General features: G+C 37.1%; 1 protein-coding gene across 5 annotated transcripts in view; it reads left to right on the forward strand.

The window, feature by feature from the left end:
* The first annotated feature begins 4,276 nt into the window (after nt 1-4,276).
* VPS54 (VPS54 subunit of GARP complex) overlaps nt 4,277-25,945 on the forward strand; it is a 111,048-nt gene continuing 89,379 nt past the window's right edge. For 4 of the 5 annotated variants that reach the window (XR_003794842.1, XR_003794843.1, XM_029231503.1 and 1 more), the window contains exon 1: nt 4,277-4,427. The gene's annotated coding sequence lies outside the window, so the exon portion shown is untranslated. The remainder of the gene's footprint in view (nt 4,428-25,945) is intronic. The other variant, XM_029231504.1, reaches the window with a different exon arrangement.

A 25,945-nucleotide genomic window follows, 5' to 3' on the forward strand; every position in this document is an offset into this window, starting at 1 on the left:
GCTTCCTGTTCTGTACTTTTCATTAACACAGCTTTCCTAATAATAATGAGATAGTAAAGATTATAATAATGAGTATGATATCTAACATTTTAAAGTACTGACTATGAGCTAGGCAGTAAGTGATGCTATTTAAGTATACTTTAAATGTAATCCTTATAGAAGGTCTGTGAAGTGGGTGCTATCATTATTCCTACAAGGAACTGAGCTTTAGAGAGCTGAACATGCCTGAGGTTACTCAGCTAGAAAGTGGCAGGTCTAGGATGCAAACCCAGAGTCCATGAAGACTACTATGCAATAACATGTCTTTTGTACCATATGCATATTAAACATGATTCTGAGGGAGTAAAAAATGTCAATCCCAACAAACTTCTCTAAACTCTCAAAGCCTCTATGTTTAATAATTATCCTTCTAATGTTATGGGTTTATCAGTTTTTAATTTTCCTAGTTGAAGTTAGAGATAACATTTGCAATACAGTCCTATTTTTAAAGGTATTGATAGTAGAGTTGGGTTTGCATGGCCCTAGACACAGGTACACACATATGTGTACTCTGCACGCAGGCTACCAAAGTAGCCATTGAAAGTAGAAATGACAGTGGGGACTTCTAGGAGACCAAGATCAAAATAAAAAAGAGAGGAGGGGGCTTCCCTGGTGGCGCAGTGGTTGAGAGTCCGCCTGCCGAGGCAGGGGACACGGGTTCGTGCCCCGGTCCGGGAAGATCCCACATGCCTTGGAGCAGCTGGGCCCGTGAGCCACGGCCGCTGAGCCTGCGCGTCCGGAGCCTGTGCTCCGCAACGGGAGAGGCCACAACAGTGAGAGGCCTGCGTACTGCAAACAAAACAAAACAAAACAAAACAAAAAAAAAGAGGAGGGAAAAGGAAGAAAACTAACAAGTGTTTATTGAGCCTCTTATATTATCAGTTACTGTGCTAAAATGCTCATTTAATCCTTACAACAACTTTATCATTACCCTCACTTTACATTGGAGAAAAATAAACTGTGAAGGGGATATTACTCCTATTTGACAGATGAAGAAACAAAGGATTAGAAATTGGGATCAAAATCACAGAGTTAAAGTGTCAAAGCAGGTTGAAAAACCCAAAATTAGCTGAATTCCAAAGCCTGTGGAATTAATCATTGCAGGTGGTAGACAGACTCTAGGGTAGCCCCCATGATTCCCACTTCCTGGTGTTCAAAACTTTGTGTAATTCCTTCTTCTTAAGTGTGAGCAAAATTTGTGACTTGCTTCTAAACCATAGAACATGAAGATGGAATATCATTCTGTATTGCTAGATGACTCACTTTAGAGAGTTTAGAGACACGCCTTGCTGGTTTGATGAAATATGCAGCCATAGTGAGAAAACCTATATGGCAAGGAACTGCAGGAGGCCTCTAGGAGCTGAGGGCAGCCCCCAGACAGCAAGAAGCTAGGGTTCTCAGTCCTACAATCACAAGAAAGGGAATTCTGCTAACAACATGAATGACTTTGGAAGCAAATTCTTCCCCAGTCAAGCCTCCAAATGAGAAGACAGCATAACTGATGTTTTGATTGCAGCCTTGTGAGATCCTGAGCAGAAGACCAAGCTAAACTGTGCCAAGACTCCTGACTCACAAAATTATAACATCATAAATATGTGTTATTTTAAACTACTAAGTTTTGATAATTTGTACATAGCAATAGAAAACTAATACACCATGCTACCTTGGTTTTCCCTATCTTGGAGCACAGTAAATTATTAGTAAATGGTAGTTGCTATTATGGTAATCAAATGAAAATGTGGAATATCAGTGTCAAAGAGAAATGTAACAGGGCAATCTAACAGAGTTAAATAATTGTTTCCAAAGTAATCAAGCAGCTGATTTAGAAGATGCAAACATCTTCTAACACTAGAAATGTTATAATATTTCACGTGATAATAATACACTCAGTGATTGTTGGGAGTAATATACAAGTTTTCAGTATTCCATCATTTTTTTTAACTTTATTTTTTATACAGCAGGTTCTTATTAGTCATCAGTTTTATACACATCAGTGTATACATGTCAATCCCAATCGCCCAATTCATCACACCACCATTGGCTTTTCTTTTTAATACTGAAATGATTCAAGGGATAACAAGTGAACATATTAATTAATTTGAAATTTATCTACTTCTAAATTAAATTACTTGTCCAGTTAACAGTTTTTTGTTTTGTTTTATTTTTGGCAAACCTGATCATTACCATTTACTTTTACATTTAGATTCATGATTATGAACTGTTCTGTGGAAAAGTAAAAATAAAATCATGCTGGATCCCTGAAAGAACCAAGTGCAATACTCAGTGTGTATTTTCTTCCTATGGTATGTTATCTACAGATGGATGAGGAAAGCAAACCAGTCTGTCTTCTTCTAGTGTCTGGGAGATACTTCGTGGCTATTGTCTAACCCAAGTGCCAACTACAGCAACTTGGAATCTTTTTGAAACAAGGTGGGGTATAATATAAATGCAAATATTTTTTAAAAGGCCAAACTGCCAGTTTTAAGGCAGCTTTTGAACTATTGTTGATTTCCTGATGTTCCAAAATATAGGAACCTGCTATATTTCTTAGTATAATCTGTGAACTGATTCCAGATTTAAAGTGAATTATTCTCCTTTCTGGCCTTTGATGAAATTTGGTGAGTCTTTCCTTGATATGTTCATAATGTAAACTCATCTGGTTTTATATGAGATTGGGGATTTAGGAGGATTTCTTATTTTAAAGTTAAATTTAGTTCATATTGGAGATTGATATTCTCATTCTCCTTATTACAAAACTGTAGAGAATTGAATTTGAAAAACATACTGTAAGAATTTCCTCTCAGCTATTTTTGTTGCTTCCTTCTCTTTTGTCCTTCCCTTCCCCCAACTTTAGCTCCTTAGTGTGTAAATTATTATTTCACAAAGAGTTATGTTTGCAGTTTTCAAAGTGACTTCTTAGAAGTGAAATTTGAATCATTTTTTTCAATCCCCAAAGGTAAGACTTATGTTTTCACTTTTGATTTGTTAAGTGTCTTATAAATGCCTGAAACTTTGATATTTTTAGGCAAAGAAATAATTTCAAAATTGAAAGAAATCTTCCTAAAATTAAGACGTAAGCACTCAAATGGCCCTTTCCTCTCTTTTAAAAAATATCCTAAGACATTCCCTTTCTTGTGGATTGTATTTTATTGGATTAAGATCACCAGCCCTCTGAAACCCGGCTAAATTGGATTACCGTTGAGAATCACAGGGAGGAGGTATTAATAATATACACACACTTCAAGCATCTCAGTCAAATAGCAGGAATAACTGATTTCAGTGCCAGAGAAGTTTGATAGGTGCCTGGAAGGAAGGCCTGGAACTAGGGGAAAACTTAGAAGAACTTGGTGAGGGAAGGCCTCGAGAGAGAGACAATGCAGTTTCCAGAGTCCAGTGGATTGTTGGGGAGAGGTCACCTTAAACCTTTAAAAGGACGCTTAACTGGGAAATTCTGAGCAGCCTTCACTTTGAAGGGGGTGAAAGGAGAGGTGGAATGTTGTGGAAGTATCTTCTTTAATAGGCGCTGGGTGGTTGAGAGATGCTTGGAGTCAGTTGGTCTGGGGGGTGGGCGAAGGCCACCCTGAGGGTTCGCGGACCGTCCCTCGGAAGGCGGCAGACGGCACCTGGCTGCCGCCGAGAGCACCTCGGGGTGGGGGAAGGGTCGTGGGGAAAAGTCGAGTTCAGCGTGGGTTTCTCTCTTTGCCTGGAGGACTATTAGAATAGATTAGAGGAGGCGCCGAGCAGCCGCGCGGGGTATTCCCCGCTCCGGGGGAACGCCGGCGGCGCCAGCGCCGGCCCCGGCCTTCTCCTGAGGCGGCGAGAGCTACCCCCGGTCCGGGCCGCGGCCTCCCGCCCCGGCGGAGCCGCGCGGTGGATTGTGGGCTGGGGGCTGGGGGCTGCGGCGGCCTCACTGCGGCCTCGGACACTGTCTCCCCGGACCTAGCCGGGCCGAGGCAGGCGGGCGGAGTGAGGGGAACCAGTGGAGCAAGGAGCAGAAGCGCTAGGGTAGTGGTCGCGGCGCGGCGGCGGCGGCGGCGGCGGCGGCTCCTCTGGAGGCCGGGGATGTGGGAGAGGCGGTGGCAGGAGCGGTGGAGGCGGCGCTGCGGACCCGGGGGAAACTGCTGGCTGACAGGACACCCGGGAGAGACGTGAGGGAGCTGCCGCTGCCGCCTCTCACCCCCGAGCGGAGCTGGGCTCGAGAGGGCGGCCCTGTGCTCCCCCAGCCGACTAGCCAGCCGGCGCGGGGCGGGGGCGGGAAGCCGGGCTCGGGCCCAGCCGGGCTCCGGGCGGCGGCGGCCGCGGAGCAGCAGCCTCGGCGCGACGTGGAGGGTTGGAGGCGGCGGCGATGCACTAGGCCTCGCTCTGGGGCTGCTGCCCGGGACCCGCAGGTAGGTGTCGGGCCGGCCGCACGCGGCCCCCAGCGCTTCGCGGCCCACCCTCACCCCGACCTCCTGTAGAGAGAGGACCGAGACCCCACCCCCTATGTCTCCTCCCCTGCCGGAGCCGGCAGAGTTTCGGTCACAACTGACCAGCGCCGAAGCTTCCATTCCTCCCGGCCACCACCACCTCCTCTTCCTTCTTACTCTCCCTCCGGGATCGGGGCCGGCAACTGTGCTTCTCGCTTCCAGCCCGCGGCCGCTACGCCGTTCTCGCCCCTCTCTCCCCTCTCGGGGATCCGGGCTGTGGAACCGCCACCACCCGCCTTAGACGCTGCCCCCAAACTTTACCTTTCTTTTTCTAGCCGGGCCCTTACCCCTTTTTGATCCTACTGGAATAATTTAAATTTAAAAAGTCATTTTTTCCCCCTGGCGAAAGCCAGCCCAGAAAATAACTCGGTGTTTTGCAGTTTGGCAATTTAGCTCGCAAGCATTTGTTCAATAATTAATTTTTCTTCAATTATGTGTCTTTCCATCTCTGCATTGGTACAAAGGCAGGCCTTCCCTGCCCTCCTGTCGTTGACAAGGGAACTTTTGCCTGCCCATTATAATTAACACTTGGTCTGTCCGTGTACTGAGTTCGGGATGGTATTTTTAGAATTTTGGTTGACCCGGGTTGCAATTTTTTTTTAAAGTTCCCCTTTCACCAGCTTTATTTTGGTCTTTATTGGGGCTCTCCTTACTTTCGAAGAATTGAATTGGAATGTTTTTGTGTTTTGCTTTTAATTGGTTCTATATCTGATTTGTCAAACCCCAGGGCAATCTTAAGAGTAAATGCTTACAAGGCAAGTGATGTCATGATAGTATACTGAGATATGTGTTACTGTGGTAACTTAAACTGCAGATTTTGATGGACAGTCAGGTTGACTTTTATATCTGATGAAGTGTTCTAGTTGGAAAAGTACCTTCAGAGCCTTAATGACTTCTAAGCAGTTGTGATAGAACAGATGGAATGATGGGATTTGTTTGTTTGACTGTATTTGTATTGCAGTCAGAGTCTGATTTCCTAGAAATAGGTCTTACTTGATTGTTCATAGTGGTCATCATTGCTAATGATAGGTTTTGGTAAAAATGATCAATGCGTACAAATTTTGGGCGACTGATAGTTGTGGTTTGAGGGATTAGATGTTTGAGATTTTGTTGTGATTTGGCTGTTTTAAAATTATGCTTGTTAATTTCAGAATTATTGCACTATCAGGACAGACATTACAATCTGAGGGTCACTTTTAAAAGAAATAAATGTTTTATGGTTTTCTTTATAAAGAATGCATTCCAAACTATAAAGACTGTTCACATTTTCTTGTTGTTGATGATATTAATATATTTTGGTCTTGGAGAGGTATTGTTACTCTAACACTGGGCTTTCTGAAGTGTTTTCCGTTGCTTTTAAATTATCCAAAGTTACTAATGCATATGTTTGTTTTCTGGAAAAGTTAAGGTTTATTTCTGAATAGGTATTAAGTTTTTATGTCAGAATTAAAATCAAATCTTACATAACACTTGAAATGGCAAACTGCAGAATTTGCTCTTAATCACATTCCTTTCCTATCACTAAAAGTTGATTAAAATTCTTTTCCTGCTTTTAGCTTTTTACATACTTTATTGAGTAAAAGTACACTTATTTAAAGTGTTAAATTCATCCATTTTTAGTATATTTACATAATTGTGTAACCATCACCATAATCTAATTTTAGAATATTTTCATCACCCCAAAAAGAAACTCCCCATACTCCCCACCCCAGCCCCAGACCTAGGCAACCACTAATATACTTTCCATCTCAATGAGTGAATTGTGGTTCACTCATAAATAGTATCAGCTCCCTGAAAAGTTTTTCTTTTAAGATTAATTTCCATGTTTAAAATAGTTCTGGACAGGAAACAATCAACTGATCACTGGTATTAATAAGTGATGTTTTAAACAGTTGATATACTGTTTGGTTGTATTCCTCATGGATTGCTATAAAGAGTGGAGAAAGAAAAAAGTTAGGATTAATGACTTAAGTGATCTCAGGAGGTGGTTTAGTCAGCTGGGAGTCAGTAAGTAAAAGTTGAAGGAGTATTTTTGCCATTGGATATTAGGGCTGGAAAAGATCTTAAAGGTCATCAGCTTACTTCCTGCTTGCTTCGCAAATAGATGGCAGGAACCAGATGAGGAAATCTGAAGAGTGGAAGGTTGAATCTCTAGAATGCATGGCTCAAGAACCACAATGAGACAGTGTAAGGCAAGAAATGGGGATTTGCAAGTTAGAACTGTTTAGATCCTATGTATATATAAGTATGTATGTATATATGTATGTAAGTATTTGACATTTTACTAGCAGAGTAGGGAGAGAACTGGACATTCCCCAACTTTGGGATGGAGGGGAAGAGGTGACAGTAGATGCGATTCATGTTACAAAATCCTCTAAAATGCTTTAACCTAAAGGAGGATGGCATATATATTATTTAGCTATCTTCTTGTACTATTACCATCTTATTTTTAAAAATCCAAATTTTAAAAACAAAATTGATTTTTAAAAATTATACAGGGCTGGTTGGAGACCTCCTTTTTCAAAGACCCAGGGCCCTAACATCTAAACCAATGGTACTAAAATAGGGGCAGTTTTGCCCTCTAGGGAACGTTTGGCAGTGTCCGAAGACATTTTTCATTGTCACAACTGAGGGTGCGGTGCTATTGCTAAATATCCTAGGATGCACAGGACATGTCCTACTCCATCCTACCCCCCACACACAACAAAGAATTATCTGACCCTACATATCAGTAATGTTCTAATCCTGTAGTTTGTGTTATTCTGGTAAGGGCCTGAGCAAATGTTCTTGACTCCCACCAGATTGGAAAATATTTTCAGTGGGCATTGTTTGGTGGGTTACATTAAACTTTAAGTCCTCTAGCAATTCTCTCTCTTTGCAGGGGGAGGCGGTTGAGGGAAAATTAAAAGGAAATCTGTGACATAATGCAGATATTCTTTAGTCTGTTTAGTTGTCTTCAAATCTGAAGTCAAAAAATTTTTTCCTGAAAATGGCAGCCTTACTTTACTGCAGATTTGAACTATTATGTTTTGAATTGTTTGTAACTGGTGCATAGGTTTTTGAAATTGGAAATAGATAAATAGTATTTTCTCTATCTAGATTTCTTTTCCTGGTAGCTTCAACTGCGAAGAAAGGAGAGAAAGTAAGCTAAAGTGTTTTAATTAATTGTGTATGTTGTGATGAAGAAAAGTTCAAAGCTTGTACATGAATCTCATCTTTTTTTTTCTTATGGGCCCCTTTTGACTCTAATTTCTTTATAACAAGCTTAATTTGGTGAAAGAAGAAGAAAAGATTGAAAAGTTGGAATCACTTTTGCTATTTACCAGCCTTATGACTTTAGATAAATTACTCAATCTTTCTGAGCCTCAGTTTTCTCATCTTTGAAGTAGGAATAGTGATAATTCCTGCATTATAAACTTATTGTGAGAATTAAATGAGGTAATGTGTGTTAAGATGCTATGTCAACTGTAAAATACTATATGAGTTAGTTAATGTACCGGAAACTAATATGATGTTATATGTCAATTATACCTCAGTTAATAAAGAGTTACTTGTTTCAGAAGAATCAAATTAGATGGTGCCAAAGCAGGAATATAGAAAGCTAGGCAGAGAATAGTAACTGCTGTCAACCTCTCTAGGGAGAAGAGAGAAGTTCTAAGAATATATTGCTAACAAACTAGTAAAAGAACTAGTATTATCACCATAATCTGGAGCTCTTCCAACTAGGGGCAGACTGACTAACTTCAGTAGCACCTGAGGGTATCACTATTACAACACAGTATAAAACTGATTATTGGGCTTCCCTGGTGGCACAGTGGTTGAGAGTCCGCCTGCCGATGCAGGGGACACGGGTTCGTGCCCCGGTCTGGGAAGATCCCACATGCCTTGGAGCAGCTGGGCCCGTGAGCCATGGCCGCTGAGCCTGCGCGTCCGGAGCCTGTGCTCCGCAACGGGAGAAGCCACAACAGTGAGAGGCCCGCGTACCGCAAAAAAACAAAACAAAACAAAAAACTGATTATTAAAATGGTGAAATTAAGTTATAAAGAATAGGTTACCTTGTTTTCAAAATATGCTGTTTGAAAAGTCATAAAAATGTATAAGAATTAAAAATTTCAAAAGTGCCTTATACAAAAAGTTTTAGCCTTATCAAGAGTAAGCTATAGTTATCTGCATCAGTTACCTTGCTGGGAATAATTCCTTCTGTCTTCATTTACTATTCATGCCTTTCTTCATATTTTAAGGGTTGTATATGAATATTGTAATTCATCATATTTTATGATGTTTTTCTCATGAGGAGTGAATAAAGTAAAATTTTGAAATCATAATTCTTATGTCAAGAAAGTTTGTGCCCTTGTTTTGTTTTTATTTTGTTTTGTTTTTCAATTTGGCTAAGTAAAATCCTAAACTATAGCAGTGTCAGTTGGAATGGAGAGCAAGGGATGGATTTGTGATGAATTTTAAAGGTAGAATCCATAGGACAGTTCAAGTTGGTATAGACTTTGAAGAATGTGGAGAGGTCAGGGAGTTAAGTTGGCTCTAGTGTTTCTAGCTTGGTAAACTACATAGATGGTGTTGTTAACTGAGCTAGAGAAGGAATAACGTTTTTGGCAGGTAGGGGAGGGTGGATAAAGATGGTAGATAATGAATTTAAGTTTTGGATATATTGAATTTTAGGTATCTCTGAGACTTGTAGGTGAAGATGCCCAGTAGGCAGTTACAAACTTGGGTATGGAATACTGAAAAGAGTATATCTTGAATCTATCCAGTTTTCTCCATCTCCTCTACCATTATCTGAGTTCAGGCTACTGTCATCTCTCACCTACAAGTTTCCTGTTTGGTCTCTTCTAGTATTAGTCTTCTCCAATCCATTTTCAGTACTATAATCAGTGATTTTTCTTAAGGACAAGTTTGATTATATCATTCTCAGCTTAAATTATTTCTGTGGCTTTCCTCATGATGAAACCCACATTCCTTATTCCTTTAACAGATTTATAAATTCATTTAAGTTCTTTTCCCAACTTATCTCTCTAGCCTAGTGACTCTCCACAACTCCCTGTTCCCCTAAAATAGACAGATTGAATTACTTGTGGTTTCTGGCAATAAGCTCTCTCTTCCCTCCAAGCCTTTGCACTACTGTTCACTATTCCTGAAGGGTTCTCCTTATCACACCCTTTCTCCCCTTCATCTATCTGACTCATTTCTACTTATGTTCAGTTCTTAGTAAGCCTTCATTTGTGCATTATTATTATTATTGAAAAATTTTAAACCCACAGAAAAGTCAAAAGAATAGTAGAACGAACACACACACACACACACACCATACACACACACACCCCCCCCACACACACCCCTTTGCCAAACCTGAAAACAGGATGTAGGTATTATGATGCTTCATTCCTAATACTTAAGCATGCATCTCCCAGTTACAGGGACATTCTCTCACGTAACCACAATACCATTATGATACCTAAGAATGTCAACAATTACTCAGTAACATTATTCAACATATAGTCCATACTTAAATTTTCCCATTTGTCCCAAAATTAGAGCTTTTTTTCTCCCTTTATTGCAAGATTCAGTCAATATTCATACATTGCATTTGGCTTGTATGTCTCTTTAGTCTCTCCCAATCTGGACTAGTCCCACTGTCTCCCTTTCTTCTTGGGTTTATCTTTTGAAAAGTAGAGGCATTTGTCCTCAGGTATCTTCCATATTCTGAATTAGTCTGTTTCTTTATGATTTGATTCTGGTAGAATATTTCTGGCAAGAATACCACACAGATGATATATATACCCACCACTTTATCACATCAGGAGACACATAATGTCAGGCTGTCCCCTGTTGGTGATTCCAGCTTGATCACTTGGTAAAGGTGAGAACTGACAGATCTCTACTATTTAATACATAATTGATAGTGTGATACTTCATTGCCATGTAAATATCCTGTTCCTAACAATCTTTTAACCTAACGGTTTTAGCATCCATTAATGATCCTTGTTTGAATCAGTCATTGCATTGGAGGGTTACAAACGGTGATTTTTCTAATTCTTTCATTCCATCTACATTTATTACCTTCATTGATTTTTGAGAGCAGTGAGGTCAGGTTAGATGAAGACTGAATATAAGCAATTGAATTTAGAAATCAGGTCATTCCTCACCTTTTTCAGAGCCAAGTGAGTGGTGAAGATGGAAGATGGATAACTAAGGAGGTAGACCAGAGAGAAAAAAGAGGTTTGCCAGTGAAGGGGAGGCAAGAAGAAGTAGCTTGAATAGATAGAGTTGAAGGAAAGAACTTTAATTTAGTACTTGAACATTTTTTTTGATGGATTGATGAGATTGACAATAGGAGAGTCAGGAGAGTCAGGGCATAATTAATAGGACAAGGTCTCAGATGAAGTGCAGAAAGATGAGGTCAAGAACAGCAGGTTGGGGGATTTACTCTGGAAAAGAGTAGACACCTATACTGTACCTCAGAAAGTTAGGAGTTGTGTATAGGTGAGAATTAGGTACGTTTGGATATGGATGGAAGAAGTCATATCTGAGGACTTTTTTTTATTGCTATGTGGTAGACATTTACTTTTTGAGTGTGAGATTGATGGAGGTAAGCTAGGGGACATGAGAGTAATGAAAATTTGTTACGAATACTGTGGGGATTGGGAAAGAGAAGTGCTTGAGGATAAATAAGTGAAAGGACTGCTAAGCAGAGCCTCATCTGAGATTGGAACTCATAAATGTATAATCTGCATGTTTTACATAAATTTTCTCTGGCAGTGTTCTGCAGCCAGGAACAAAGCAGACAGATTGTATTGAAGATGGATGAGGGAAGGGAGAATTGAACATCCAAGGGAGACTGTTGAAGTAATTGACCATGAGATCCAAGCTAAGTGGAGAAGCTTGTGAGGCAGAACTGGGCTAAGAGACCCAAACAGTGGGGAGAGGAGGTATAGAGGTAATATCAAGCAGTAATTAATTAAAATGCTAATTTATTGTTGGTTTGGGGTTATAGTACTAATAAACTTTATAGTTATTTACTTTATACCTCAAACTAACATTTAATATTTTCATTCTTGAACCACTTACTGACTCACTGCAGGTGAGTTTCTAGCTATTTTGCTTTATTTTCTCTAAAAAAAATTTCTTGAATGCATCATCTTTATTATTACTTAACATTTATAGAGTACATACTTGTTTAGATTATTTGAAGACCATTCTCTTCAAGGATCTAGATACAAAATGTATTTTATTTACAAAGATAGACTTAACACTAGATTGTTTTTACTCTAGAAAGAAGCAAGGCAGGGATAACCCAAAACAGTGGATAAATCCTAGTGTCATTTTTGTCTTTCTTAGGAAAACATTAATATATAATTTTCTCTTAGCAACTATTTTCAAGGTAGGGTCGATTATACAGATTTTCTTTTAAATTTACTCTTTTTGTAGAAATGTTAATAAGTATCTACTGGTTTGCATATTTAAGACATTTGTACTCTCCAATAACTTTGAATGAGCGATTTTAGGTTTTATTTGTTAATCTTTGGTCAAGACACCAAGAACAGAATACCAGTGTTCTTATCTGATTTACCTTGACAAAAATTTCACTAGTAATACAGTAATATCAATGCCCTAAAGGAGTATAATAAAGCATCCAAGTTATATTTTGATTTCATTCAAGTTTTTACATGCTAGAGACAGATTTTTTTCACAGTACAGTTTTATCATTCAGTTCCAGGCCTGTGAACCCTTCATTAATTTCAACGGCTGCTATAGTATGTTATTTTAGTGTATTAAGTCTCTGATGAGTGCTGGGGAAAAAAGATATTGTTTTTATTTTTAATAACATCTAGATTTTAAAAATATATTTATGTTGTTTTTTGAGGATATTTGTGATTTTATTCCTGATAAGAATGTCACACGTGAAATAGTACTTATAGCCATTTAAAAATACATAAATTTAATATTACAAATATTTATACTTTTATCCTTCTGGCCAAATTTCTCTCTTACTGTTCCTTCTTGTCACTAAATCAAAGTAAATAAGGAACTTCAGGAAACACCTGTATTCAGAGTTTCCTACAAGGCCCAGGGTCTCATACATGTCAAATGGGAATGTAAGGAAAAAGCAAATTAGATTAGCACAACTTTGTTCTTATTTTCTATTCCTTTAGCTTCAACTTGATTTCCCCCAATTTAGAAATACTGATATATGCAAGAAAAAAAAAAAACCACACTGTAATGTCCAACCGAAGATCGATGTGATGGAAGTTAGTAGAGATTATTTTTTAATCATAGTAATTTAAAATATCTCAAATATGTCATATTTTAAGAAGCACTTGCTTGACATAAATCACAGCAAGATCTTTTTTGATCCACCTCCTAGAGTAATGGAAATAAAAACAAAAATAAACAAATGGGACCTAATGAAACTTCAAAGCTTTTGCACAGCAAAGGAAACCATAAACAAGATGAAAAGACAACCCTCAGAATGGAAGAAAATATTTGCAAATGAAGCAACTGACAAAGGATTAATCTCCAAAATATATAAACAGCTCATGCAGCTCAATATTAAAAAAACAAACAACCCAATCCAAAAATGGGCATAAGACCTAAATAGACATTTCTCCAAAGAAGACATACAGATGGCCAAGAAGCACATGAAAAGCTGCTCAACATCACTAATTATTAGAGAAATGCAAATCAAAACTACAATGAGGTATCACCTCACACCAGTTAGAATGGGCATCATCAGAAAATCTACAAACAACAAATGCTGGAGAGGGTGTGGAGAAAAGGGAACCCTCTTGCACTGTTGGTGGGAATGTAAATTGATACAGCCACTATGGAGAACAGTGTGGCGGTTCCTTAAAAAACTAAAAATAGAATTACCGTATGACTCAGCAATCCCACTACTGGCCATATACCCAGAGAAAACCATAATTCAAAAAGACACATGAACCCCAATGTTCATTGCAGCACTATTTATAATAGCCAGGTCATGGAAGCAACCTAAATGCCCATTGACAGATGAATGGATAAAGAAGATGTGGTCCATATATACAATGGAATATTACTCAGCCATAAAAAGGAACGAAATTGGGTCATCTGTTGAGACTGGATGGATCTAGAGACTGTCATACAAAGTGAAGTAAGTCAGAAAGCGAAAAACAAATATCGTATATTAACGCATATATGTGGAACCTAGAAAAATGGTACAGATGAACTGGTTTGCAGGACAGAAATTGAGACACAGATGTAGAGAACAAACGTATGGACACCAAGCGGGGAAAGTGGCAGGGGGTGGTGGTGGTGGTGTGATAAATTGGAAGGTTGGGATTGACATGTATACACTGATGTGTATAAAATTGATGACTAATAAGAACCTGCTGTATATATATAAAAAAAAAATCAAGTCATCCAATGATGGAATGACCCAGTTGATTGTATGACTGACTTGACCAATAACAGAGTGATGTGAGTAACAAAGAGATCTGTAAGTCATTTTATTTATAGGAAATTTTTAAATTCTAAGAACTATTCTGAAGACTCATCATGAAGTTATCTTGCTTACTTGGTGAATTTAGATCTATTTTTCACAAATCACAAACCTGTATAGTGTTAGTACACATCCTGAGGGCTTTAAAAAGATCTTTCTTATGTGATTATTTAGGTGATTTTTCCCTTTACTTATTGAATGTTTGTATGTGCATCTGTATGTGAGCATGCACATGTGTTGGGAAATATAAGTAAAAAAGAAAAAAAGCACTTGCCACAACATTTTTGGAATTTTAAGAGCCAATTTCTGGTAAATGGTATAGTTAAGCTTCTTTCATACAGCTGAGACACAAATAATAAACTTCTCTACTATATAAGATTTATCATCTGACAGAATCTAGTTTAATCGTAATTTTTAAAGTACTTAAAATGTTAAAAAATTGTATATCATATACATTATTGCTCACAGTTATCTTAATACTGAAGCTAAAATTTAAACCTAAAGATTTGGGCTTTCAAGAAATACTAACAAATTAATGCTATCATATAAATAAGTACTTGTCTTCTCATCTTGATAGCCCATAGTAGCGTATTTGTCCCTCATTGCAGCTCAGGAATTATCCTTTTGTTAACAAAAATAGTAAATTATACTGATGAAAAGTGTCTTTTTCCTTGAGTAATAATTTTCTAGCAGTCCCAGTCTTATAAAATTATTTGAACCCAGAACTGCCCTAAAAAATAGTCTTTAAAAAATGATCACAATCAGATGTTAATTATTGCTATCATTTATTTTTAATACAAGATGGACATAGAGGACTTCCCTGGCAGTTCAGTGGTTAAGACTTCATCTTTCAACACAGGGGGTGCAGGTTCGATCCCTGGTTGGGGAGCTAAGATCCCACATGCCTCACGGCCAAAAAACCAAAACATAAAACAGAAACAATATTCTAACAAATTCAATAAAGACTTTAAAAGAAATGGTCCACATCAAAAAAAATCTTAAAAAAACCCCCAACAAGATGGACTTGTTCTTCTAAATAATTGTTATTGGATCAGTAATTGATCTGATAAGGAGAAAAAGAAGACAGAAAAGTAGAGCACTGGGTGCTGAAATGGATGGGAGGCAGTAGTGAAAAACATAGGTTTTTGGGGGTTTTTTCTCTCTCCGGAGAGGCAGTGTGGTTTGGTGACAGAGACATGGAATTTTGAATCAGAAGATCTGAATGCAAGTCGCAACTTCACAACTAAGTAGCTAAATGGTTTGAAGCCAAGTTACCCTTGAACCTGTTTCTCTATCCACATAATAGGGATCAATGATTCATTCATTCACAGATTCACTCAGAAATGTTTTTCTTGCTAGGTTGTTAGGAAGACCAACAAAATAATCTGAATGAAAGCAAGCAATTATGAACCATGTAGTGTTTAGTCAAATATTAGTAATGATGTAATTCATCTTATTATTGTCTTTCTGTTGCTTCCCTCTCCTCTGTCATCCTTCCTTATTTCATAGATAACGTATTTTCATTGCACTCTTGATCTTAGGACTTAAGAGAATTTTCAGAACTAGTGGTAGGAGTGAGGCAATCCAGGTTCACCCAAGTCCCAGCTGATCTGCCTGCCCATCATGGATAAGGGCATTAGGCAGAAGAGTAGGATGGAAGGCAACTTTTCTGGATCAGCTTGTTCATTTTCTTACTGCTGCCTGACAAAGTCCTGTTTTTCTCAAGGTGGGGCATAGCCCAATGTGCCTCATAGTCTCTGGGTATGATTATTCTTTATCTTTTTTTCTGCTTCCTCCTCTCCACCCCATCTCATTCCCATGAGTATCTAACTCTTCTTTCTCTCTCATCTCCTTTCTCCACCACTTTTTCCTGTTTCTTTTAATCTCACCCTTCGGTTGATTTCTTGCTGTTTGCCTATAAATGTGCTCCAGCCTCCCATGGCCTAAATAATTCTTGCTCAACTCTAATCGCTTTTCTTTCATCACCAAAAATATGTTGATATTGTTGCTTTTGTTACTTCATCACTTACTTAACCTCCTGTGGTATGGCGTCTGCCCCAAACACTGTCCTAAGACTGTTCTAATCCAGTATCCTTTCTGAAGTTAATAACCTTCTTGACCTCTCTGTCTGCAGCATGTTGACACTACTTTTCACACTTTCTTCCTGGACACTTCTCCCTTGGCTTCTGTAGGATGGTTTTTCTGATTGCTTTGTTCCTTACCTCTTACATGTATTGGCCCCACCCCTTGCTCTGAGCTCTCATTGGCCCTCTTTTTCTGCACTTTCTTCCTTTGTAATATTACTTTCCTGCGACTAGAATTATTTACACTATTATTTCTGTAATGTAATTGAACTAGAAACGGTGATGCAAAGTTCAGGGAGGCAGAATTCTGTTTACTACAAGAGATAATTTTTTTCCTAAAACAATTATAGTTGTTTTGTAGTAATAATCTGCTTTTGAAGTAGTCAGTTCTCTATTACTGAATGTTTTCAAGTGGAGGCAGAAAGACCCCTTGTAGAAAGGATTCATATATTCGGTAGAAAGTTGAGCCAGATGATCTCTGAAAGTCCCATCCAACTCAGAGATTGTAATATTTACATCATCCACTCTACTCCCATGGACTGAATTTTGACCTTTATTCAAATGTCTTCCAAAGCATTATTTCTAGCTTCTCTGCCTCATCATCCCTCTTCTCTCTCACAAACAGTTTTTATCAAAAATTGCTTCTGTTTTAGGCTACTATTTATTCTAGCTTCATCATCATTTTCCACTACTCTTTTTTCTTTCCTTTTACTGGCATGGCTTTGAGGACCACTGTTCTATGCTTTGACTACTTTTCTGACAGTAAATTATATCTGCCCATATTGGTTTGCTTCCCCCCGCCCAACCCAAACTGGGGGCACTCAAGCAAGGGACACCAATAGAGGAGGCTTAGAAGCCTAAAGTTTAAATTTATTTTAAAACTTTGTATGGCACAGTCCAAATGTTAAGGCTTAAGATGTTTATAATGGTAAATAGTAGTAGTTGCAATTATTTATTGAATGTCTACTATGTGCCAAGTACATAGATTATGTAAATTATATTTCATTTAAATGTTACAACATTCCTATGAGGAAGACACTGTTGCCATCCCATTTTATAAACGAGGAAACTGAGAGGAATGTAAGAAAGTTGTCAGAGGTCACACAACTAATAAATGACAGAGATCTAACTCACTTTATGGCTAGTTTTCTTAACCAATATATTATACTGTGTTACGGGAAAGGTAGAAATCTAGAATCAAATATTAGAAAGTTAGGTAATGTTATACAAACAAGGTAGCGTATTCTCAACTTAGGTTTTTAGATTGTTTTGAATACACGTGAACTTATATGAGATATTGTTAGTGGCTTGTGTGTGCTTACCTCCTTTTCCATGAGAGTCATTCATTTATTCATTCATTCATCCAACATTCATCTGTGCTGGGTGTGGTATAGGAAGATGAATGAAACAAATATAATTTTATGATGTAGAGAGAGAGACAGGAAATAAGCAGGTAAATAAATAGTTATAATTTGAGAAAGTACTATAAAGTACACAAACCATAATGCTACTAGTAGAGAATAATAGGGATATGTGTGTTGGATGGGGGATAGAGTAAGGGGAGGATGTGCTTAGATACTGTGGTCAGGAAAAGCCTATTATATAACCACCGTTAACATTTTGTCATATACTTTTTCATACATTATATATAGCTATATAAAGTTTTTATACCCAAATGAGATTGTACTATATATTTTGTTTTGTAATCTCATAATTGAGTCTCTTGAAACAATAGCCATTGTGTGTTAATTTCCTTACCTATTTCACTCTAACCTCTGCATTCTGCTTCCACCCCCTGTATTGGACTTGATATTGCTTCCCAATGTGATGTGGTCACTTCCTAATTTCCAAATCTAAAGGAGGTTTTTGCCTTAGTGTTTTATTTGCCAATTCTGAGCTGATTTTTCTTCCCTGGTTTTTCTCCCACCTTCTTGGATGTTCCTTCTCGTCTTTATCACAAGCTTTTCTTTATATCTTTCTTTCACTTCTTTCTTCAGAAATGTTGGAGTCCTCCTAGGTTCTATACTTGGCCCTCCTCACTAATACTCTCCTAGAGTGATCTATTCAACACTCGTGTCTTAAGTCTATAATGACTCACTACAGTCTTGTGGATTAAGTCTAAACTCCTTTGTAAGATTCCACCCAGCTTAAGGAATATTCATTTTTTATCTAAAGAAAAAAGAAATGAACCTTTACTAATATTTATTATGAGGATTGATACCAGCATCTTCAATCAGTCTGTATGTTTATCAGATAGTCAAATTACAGATAAGTGAGTAAGCTCAAGGGATTAAGAGTGGTATCCTTCACTTAGTTCATCCTTGTCATGTAATAGCCTTACATGAATAGTTAATTGGGTTTACAAATTATGCTATCTAGTTTTAACTAAACCAACTCTTATAAAATGTTTAATTAACCTAAAATGATTCCTGAAGAGAAATCACATCTTGGATGAATACTAACAGTGGAACCACAAATAAATAAAGCACAGAGTTGGATTCTCCTATTCTTAGTACAAGCTCTTCCATACATAAAGTACTCAAAATAGCCGTCAAACTTAAGACTATGTTATGTATGTTTTGTGTTTTTTTTAATAAGAAAAAGCATTCCAAATTTGCTGATCTTTTCAGAAATGGCATGTGACTGTCAGTAATATTTAACCAAACAGATAGTGAAACACACAGACACAAAACACAGACAGACAGACGCACACATTAAATCTGTTTCCACAGGGTGTTTTTGTTTGTTTTTATTTTTAAATAATGAATAAGAAAATATATAATAGTAGTTGATCTTCTAGAAACACTCAAGCTATGGTAAATCTGTTTTGAAAACAGATGTTTGGAAATATTCCATCATTATGTTATTTTGTTAAATGATGAACTCATTAAAAACCCGGACTGGAGTTTTCTACCCTGTTTTAAAAATCTCAAAATAGAGAGTTTAGGAAGTGTGATCAGTGATTTCTTTCATTTAGTTCTACATATATTTGTGAGTATCTTTTTAAATTTTCTATAATAGGCATTAAAAGCCAGGTATAAAAATAAATTGAACTTAGAGCCAGACTTTTGAATCACCATTTCATAAAGTTTAAATCAAGATTTTTAATAATAATGAGGTATAGTGCAATCACATTGCTATTGATTAAAAATAGAGTAAAAAGTACTTTTTGCCATTAATTAATAAACTAGATTATTTTTAAAAGTCTTTTCTCTCTATCTTTAAAATGTTCCATTTAGCACAATTTTATATTACCTGCATTAATACAGTTGTACCCTATATAATTTGTAAACGGTGATTGCTTAAAATTTTTTTAACTGTTGGGATACAGGATCAAAAAAGTTTGTAAAGTGCTGATATAGATCGTTAAGTATTCCAACTTCAAAGGAAAGCTAGTTTTCTGAGGGTTATAGTCATTAGAAAGATTCATAGTGGAGGTAGGTATAAGGCTGAAACTGAACTTTTGTAATAGCATCGTTCCTGATTAATAGAGTGTCATAGTTAATCTTATGTATCAACTTGGCTAGACTAAGGGATCCCCACTATTGATGGTAAAACATTATTTCTAAGTGTGTCTTTGAGGGTGTTTCTGGATGAAATTAGCATTTAATTCAGTAGACTGAGTAAAGAGATCTGCCCTTGCCAGTGTGAGCAGGCATCATCATCATCTAATCCTTTGAAGACCTGAATAAAACAGAAAAGGCAAAGGAAGGGTGAATTTGTTCTCTCCTCTTGAGCTGGGACATTCGAATTATCTGGCCCTCATACATCAGAGCTCTTGGTTCTAGGCCTTTGGACTCCGGGTCTTAATACCAGCAGCCGCCTGTATTTCAGGCCTTTGGCCTCAGACTGAATTATACCATTGGCTTTCCTGGTTCTCCAGCTTGCAGAAGGCAGATTGTAGAACTTCTTGGCCTCCACAACTGGGTGGTGAGCCAATTCCTTGAATAACTCTCTTAAAAATATCCTATTGGGTCTGTTTCTCTGGAGAACCCTGACTAATAAATATAAAGTAATAAGTTTTCATAGGAAAACATTTGGAAAATTCAAAAAAAGCACAAACAAATAAAAATTCCTTATAATTTTGTCATTTGGCGGTAACCATTGTTAATATTGTGGTATATGTCCGTGCAATTTTTTTTTGGAAATATGTATGCTTATTTTAAATTAGAAAATTGGGATCATACTGGCATACTACTTTGAAAACTGTTTCCACTTAACAATATATGTTAAACATTTTTGTGTTATTAAATATTTTGCAGTCGTATTTCAAAAAATTTTTAATTGTAAAAAATATGTATAACATAATATTTATCATCTTAACCATTTTTAAGTATGCAGTTCAGTAGTGTTAAGTGTATTCACATTGTTGTGCAGCCAATCTCCAGAACTTTTTCATCTTGCAAAACTGAAACACTATAATCCATTAAACAACTCCCTGTTTTCCCTTCCCTGGCCCCTGACAACCACATTCTACTTTCTGTCTCAGTGAATTTCACTGCTTATGTACCTCATGTAAGTGGAATCATACAGTACTTGTCTTTTTGTGATTGGCTTATTTCACTTAGCATAACATCGTCAAGGTTCATCCATGCTATAGCAAATGTCAGAATTTCCTTCGTTTTTTAAGGCTGAATATAATACTCCATTGTGCATATATACCACATTTGTTTATCCATTCATCCGTTAGTGAACACTTGGGTTGCTTCTACCTCTTGGCTATTATGAATAATGTTGCTATTACATGGATGTACAAATGACTCCTCAAGACCCTGCTTTCGGTTCTTTTGGGTATATACACAGAAGTGGAATTGCTGCATCATATGGTAGTTCTAGTTTTACTTTTTTGAGGAATTGCCATGCTGTTTTCTGAAATGGCTGCACCATTTTACTTCCCACCAACAGTGCATAAGGCTTCTAGTACCTCCACATCCTTGTCAGCACTTTTTGTTGTTGATGATGTTTGGTTGGTTGGTTTTGTTTTTTTGGATAGTAACCATCCTAGTGGATGTGAAGTCTGCAATCCTATTTTTAATGACAGTGTAATCCATTGGCTATACTATAGTTTATTAAGTAACCAATTCCTTCTTATTTAGAAGTTTGTTTCAGCTTTTTCACTCTTAAAAATAATGCTGAGGTTATTTTTGTTCATATTTTAGAGTGTTTGTATATTTGTTTTCTTAATATATGTTATCTAGAAATGAAATTTGAAATGACCTTTGAAGGAAGAAGAGGCATTGGATAGGTAGAAGGATGAGATGAATATTCTAGGAAGGACACAGCCTTAACAAAGACAAGGAAGCCTTGATAGTGTGATGAATTAGAGGGACAATTAGACCACCGTATCCAGAATAGAGATTATCAATGGGTAATAGGAAATCAGGCTAGAAAGGGAGGTAAACATCAGATTGTAGAAATCCTTGAGTACCAGCTTGTAAAACTTGGCACTTGTTTGGAAAGTAATGAATAACTTTCCAAATGAAAGCAAAGGTTTTTGAGCTGAAGTATGACAGAATGAAAACATTCTAGAAGATTAATCCTAAAGCAATGTGCAGAATGGTCTAGACTGAAAGCAGAGACCAGTTAGAGGACCACAGTATGATAGAAGGCCGATAGAGGGCAGGCAAGTTTAGGTTTTATAAAGTAGGGTATCACTTCTGAAGAATAGAAAGGAAATAAAATGATTAGTTAGTATATCTGTGTTAACCACTTTGGTAGAGGGGGGAAAAAAAGACTTTTGCTATTACTTTACCTGTAATAGGCAATTTCATAGTTCAGAGTTGGCTGTAAATGATTTTGTAATATCATTGTTCTCTGTAAGCAGCTAATATTATAGTGTAGAAGCAAGGGAAGAGATTTTTACACAGTATCTGGGTAATGCCTGTGGTAAATGGTTGTCCATCTCAGCTGCCTTCTCATTCAGCTTCTAAGGAATTCGTTTCTATATATGGTATTATTCTTCTGCAGCATTAAAACTTGACTGAAATTTATCGATTTTCTTTCCTCCATATTTGAAGTTGTACAAGAATGCCATCTTCAGGCAGATTAACAGTTACAAATTTAATGTTTTTCCTTCTCTCTGATATTTTGCATTATTTATCTATTTAATGTTTGAAAAATATAGTTTCTTTCCCCCAACTTTTTATTGTGAAGACTACAAAACATACAGAAAAGTGAAAGAATAGAACATGTTAGTCATATGTACTTGACTTAGATAAACCATTTTTAACATTTTGCCATATTTGTTTATCTGTGTGTATTTTTTGCTGAATCATTTGAAAGTAAGTTGTAGGTGGCATCATGTTTCATTCCTGAATACTTTATTGTTCATGTCCTGAGTATAAGGACATTTTCCCATAATCTCAATACCATCAATCCACTTAAGAAAATTAATAATAATTCCAAAATCTCATATAACATCCAATCCATATTCAGAATTTCCCAATTGTTCCAAGAGTGTATTAGAGGCATTTTTTTTCTTTTTTAACCAGCATCCCGTCAAGGCTTGCATATTGCCTTTAGTTGTTGTCTCTTTATTTATTTTAATATAGAATAGTTCCCTAGCTTTTAAAAATGACATTCATCTAAGTGTCCAGGCCAGTTTTCTTGTAGAGTGTCTCATATTCTCAGTTTATTTGTTTCCCCATGTTGTGGTTTAAATCTCACTATCCTACTCCCCTCTGTCTTCTTAGACTGGAAGGTAGGTCTAGAGCAAAGGTACTTAACTCAGTTCACATACTCTGTAGGGTCTGTGAATAGAATACAGGGAGTCGGAACTTTGGATGGGGAAAAAATTACATCTTTATTTTAACTCAGTGGTTCTCAACTGAGGTGATTTTTGTCCTCTCTCCTCTCTTCCCCCACATAGGGACGTTTGGCTTTGCCTGAAGACATTTTTGGTTATCACAACTGGGTGCAAGGCTGCTATTGGCATCAAGTGGATAGAGGCTAAGGATGCATCTAAGGATCCTACAATGTACAAGGAGAGAATTATCTAGATCAGAATGTCAATGTCAGTGGTGCCATGGTTGAGCAGCCATACCCTAACTGAATTTTAGCATTTCCTTTAATTGTGAATGTAAGAAACCTTTCACAGGGGTATTAGCACTACCTGTAACTTTGTCACCAAGAGAAATTTCAGATGTTTTCATATCATGTTAAATTTATCTCAAAATATTTATGCTCATTTATTGCTTAGAAATTAGGATAAATTTGAATAATCAAGCAAAAATATTACTGTATTAAAATTTAAGCAGATAGCTTGACAGCTATATTTCAGTATAATTGTCCATTGTAATCTTATGTATTTTATGCATTATAAACATTATTCTGGCAAAGGTTCTGTAGACTTTACCAGACTGCCAAAGGAATCCACAGGACAAAAGGCTTAACCCTTGGTCTAGATGCTTGATTAGATTGGGTTAAACATTTTTGGTGAGAATGCTTCATAGGCGATGATGTTTATTTCATATTGTTATTTCATGAATCACATAATATCAAGTTGTCTTATTATTCTGAATGATGCCAAATTTGATGACTTAGTTAATTAAGGTGGTGACAGCCAGATCTTTCCATTTTAGAGATACATTTTCCCCTTTGCCTTGCAAAGTAGTCTGTGAGGTAATACTTTGGCACTAGGTGAATTTTCTGTTTCTGAACAGCCTTTCACCTAATAGCTTTAGCATATATTGATGATTTTTGCCTAAATTGATTTTTACATTGGGGGTTACAAAATGGTGATTTTCTATTTCAGTCATTCACATTTACTGGCATTCTTCTATAAATAAGAGATTTCCTTTCCCTTCTCCCACTCCACACCCTTTTCCTCATCCCCCTGCACTCAACTTGTCCTAAATGTGGTCAGTGGGAGCCCTTTAACTTGGTCCTTGGTCCTTTTGATAGATCCTACTGGTCTTAGAGCACTTCCTTGCTTTCTGACACAAGTGTTCTCATGATCAAATTGTTCTTTCTGTGCTTCAGGTTTGGAGTCAACTATTTCTTTAAAGAACCATTGTTTCTTTGTGCGGAATGGTATTTAGAAACCAGGGTCTGAGCACTTGGTGTGCTCATTGCTTCTGGAGTGACAGTGCTTCTAGGCCTTTTAAATAGAAGCTCTTAACTAAACTTTTAGCATAAAAAGATATTTTGAGCTACAAGAAAGAAGAATCAAATGTTTCTGATTTACACATCCTTGCAGTTTTTTTCTTTTGGAACGAATGAGTCTGTTTATTCCTTTCTTCATCAGCCCAGACCCATGCTTCTATCTACTCACTCAAGGATTATTGGCAGTTGTCTAACTAATGTTTCTCTCTTCTGATCTGTTCTACGTACTACCCATTTCATTCATCTGTAGAATATTTATAATATATTTTCTGTGTGCCAGGAACTGTGTTAGGCATATAGAATACACAGGAAAATGGAAACATCAAGAAGTTCACAGTCTAATAGGAAAGACCTGTATGAAAACCAAAATTTCAGTATGATTGGTACAAAAATAGAAATAAACAGCGACTAAGTGTAAGAGACCAAAGACGACTTCAAGAGTAAATATTTGAATATGGTAATGATATAATTATGAGAAGGTTACCATGTGAAGAAGGGTGGATCTATTTATAGATTCTCATTATTGGTGACCACTGGTCAAATGCCCAATTTGTATCTAGATGGTAGTTACAAGTGGAAGTGTTAAAAATCGGGGGTTGCCTACATTTAGTGCTGAGAGCTTTCCTTTTTCCTGTATTCTGTTTTTTTGTTTGTTTTCTTTTTTTTCTGGATAGACAAACTATTCTTCACTTACACTAAAACTTTCTTATGAAAGATTATTTCTTTGTTGAAATTGTTTGGTTTAGAGGCCATGTAGATTTGCTTATTTGTTTGTACATCCATGCTTTGTGAATAAATCTGCCATGTTTTATTACCAATGATTGCACTTACCAAGTATCTGCATCATATGTGTTATGTGGTTATTAATACAAAGTTTGGTTCTTACTGTGGGGAGATCATCTTAAACACAGGATGGTGAGAGGATCTGAGAGTCAGATGGATAGAAATTGGGGCTCACCCATGTAGGCAGTACCCTAATTGTACATAATCCCTTTATAACTAGAGATTGTCCCTCTTTTCATAAGAATTAGGAGGGGTGTGGGAAAAAAACAGAAAACTTGTGCATGTTTCCCAATTCAGAATCTTTAAGGAGTAAATAAGCCATTTTTATTTCCCCACCCAGATATAGAAGTAACTTATAGGAGTCTAGAAATGTTTTTCCGCAAGTCCTCATCTCCTCAAGTATTTCTATATTCCTAAGATGTCAATTAGGCTTTCTTTTTGCTGTTAAAACAACATGATGGTAAATAGAATACATTGAAATTGTAGTGTGCTATTGTTGGAATCAATGTTTAATTTATCTGACATCAAGCAATGGGTGTTCGACATAAACACATTTTCTATATATTTGTAGCCTACTTCTTTAAGTGTCAAAATGTGTTTATTTTAGCCATTTTATTTGATGAAGTTAACAAAAAAGTTAAACAGACTTAATGTCACGTGTAGAATTGTCTTTACCAAGCACTGAATATACAGGCTTCTGTGTTATCAATGTTTCCTATCCTTAGGAAACATTCTTAAATGTTTCTTCTTCTTAAATATGCAAATGCTTTTATACAGAAACAACTGTACACTTAATATATATGGATATAAATGCAATGGGCCGGTGATGGCTTTCAAACCAATACCCTGATTAATTTTCCCGGATATTTTCATCATAGTACTCTTTTCCCCCAAACCTCTACTGGCTCCTGTAGTTTGACCATACTGTCTTTGTGTGTGTGTGTGTGTGTGTGTGTGTGTGTGTGTGTGTGTGTGTGTGT

The sequence above is a fragment of the Monodon monoceros genome, unplaced genomic scaffold (genome assembly GCF_005190385.1).
Source record: "Monodon monoceros isolate NGI ecotype Baffin Bay Population unplaced genomic scaffold, NGI_Narwhal_1 Super_Scaffold_19, whole genome shotgun sequence".
Taxonomy (NCBI): Eukaryota; Metazoa; Chordata; class Mammalia; order Artiodactyla; family Monodontidae; genus Monodon; species Monodon monoceros.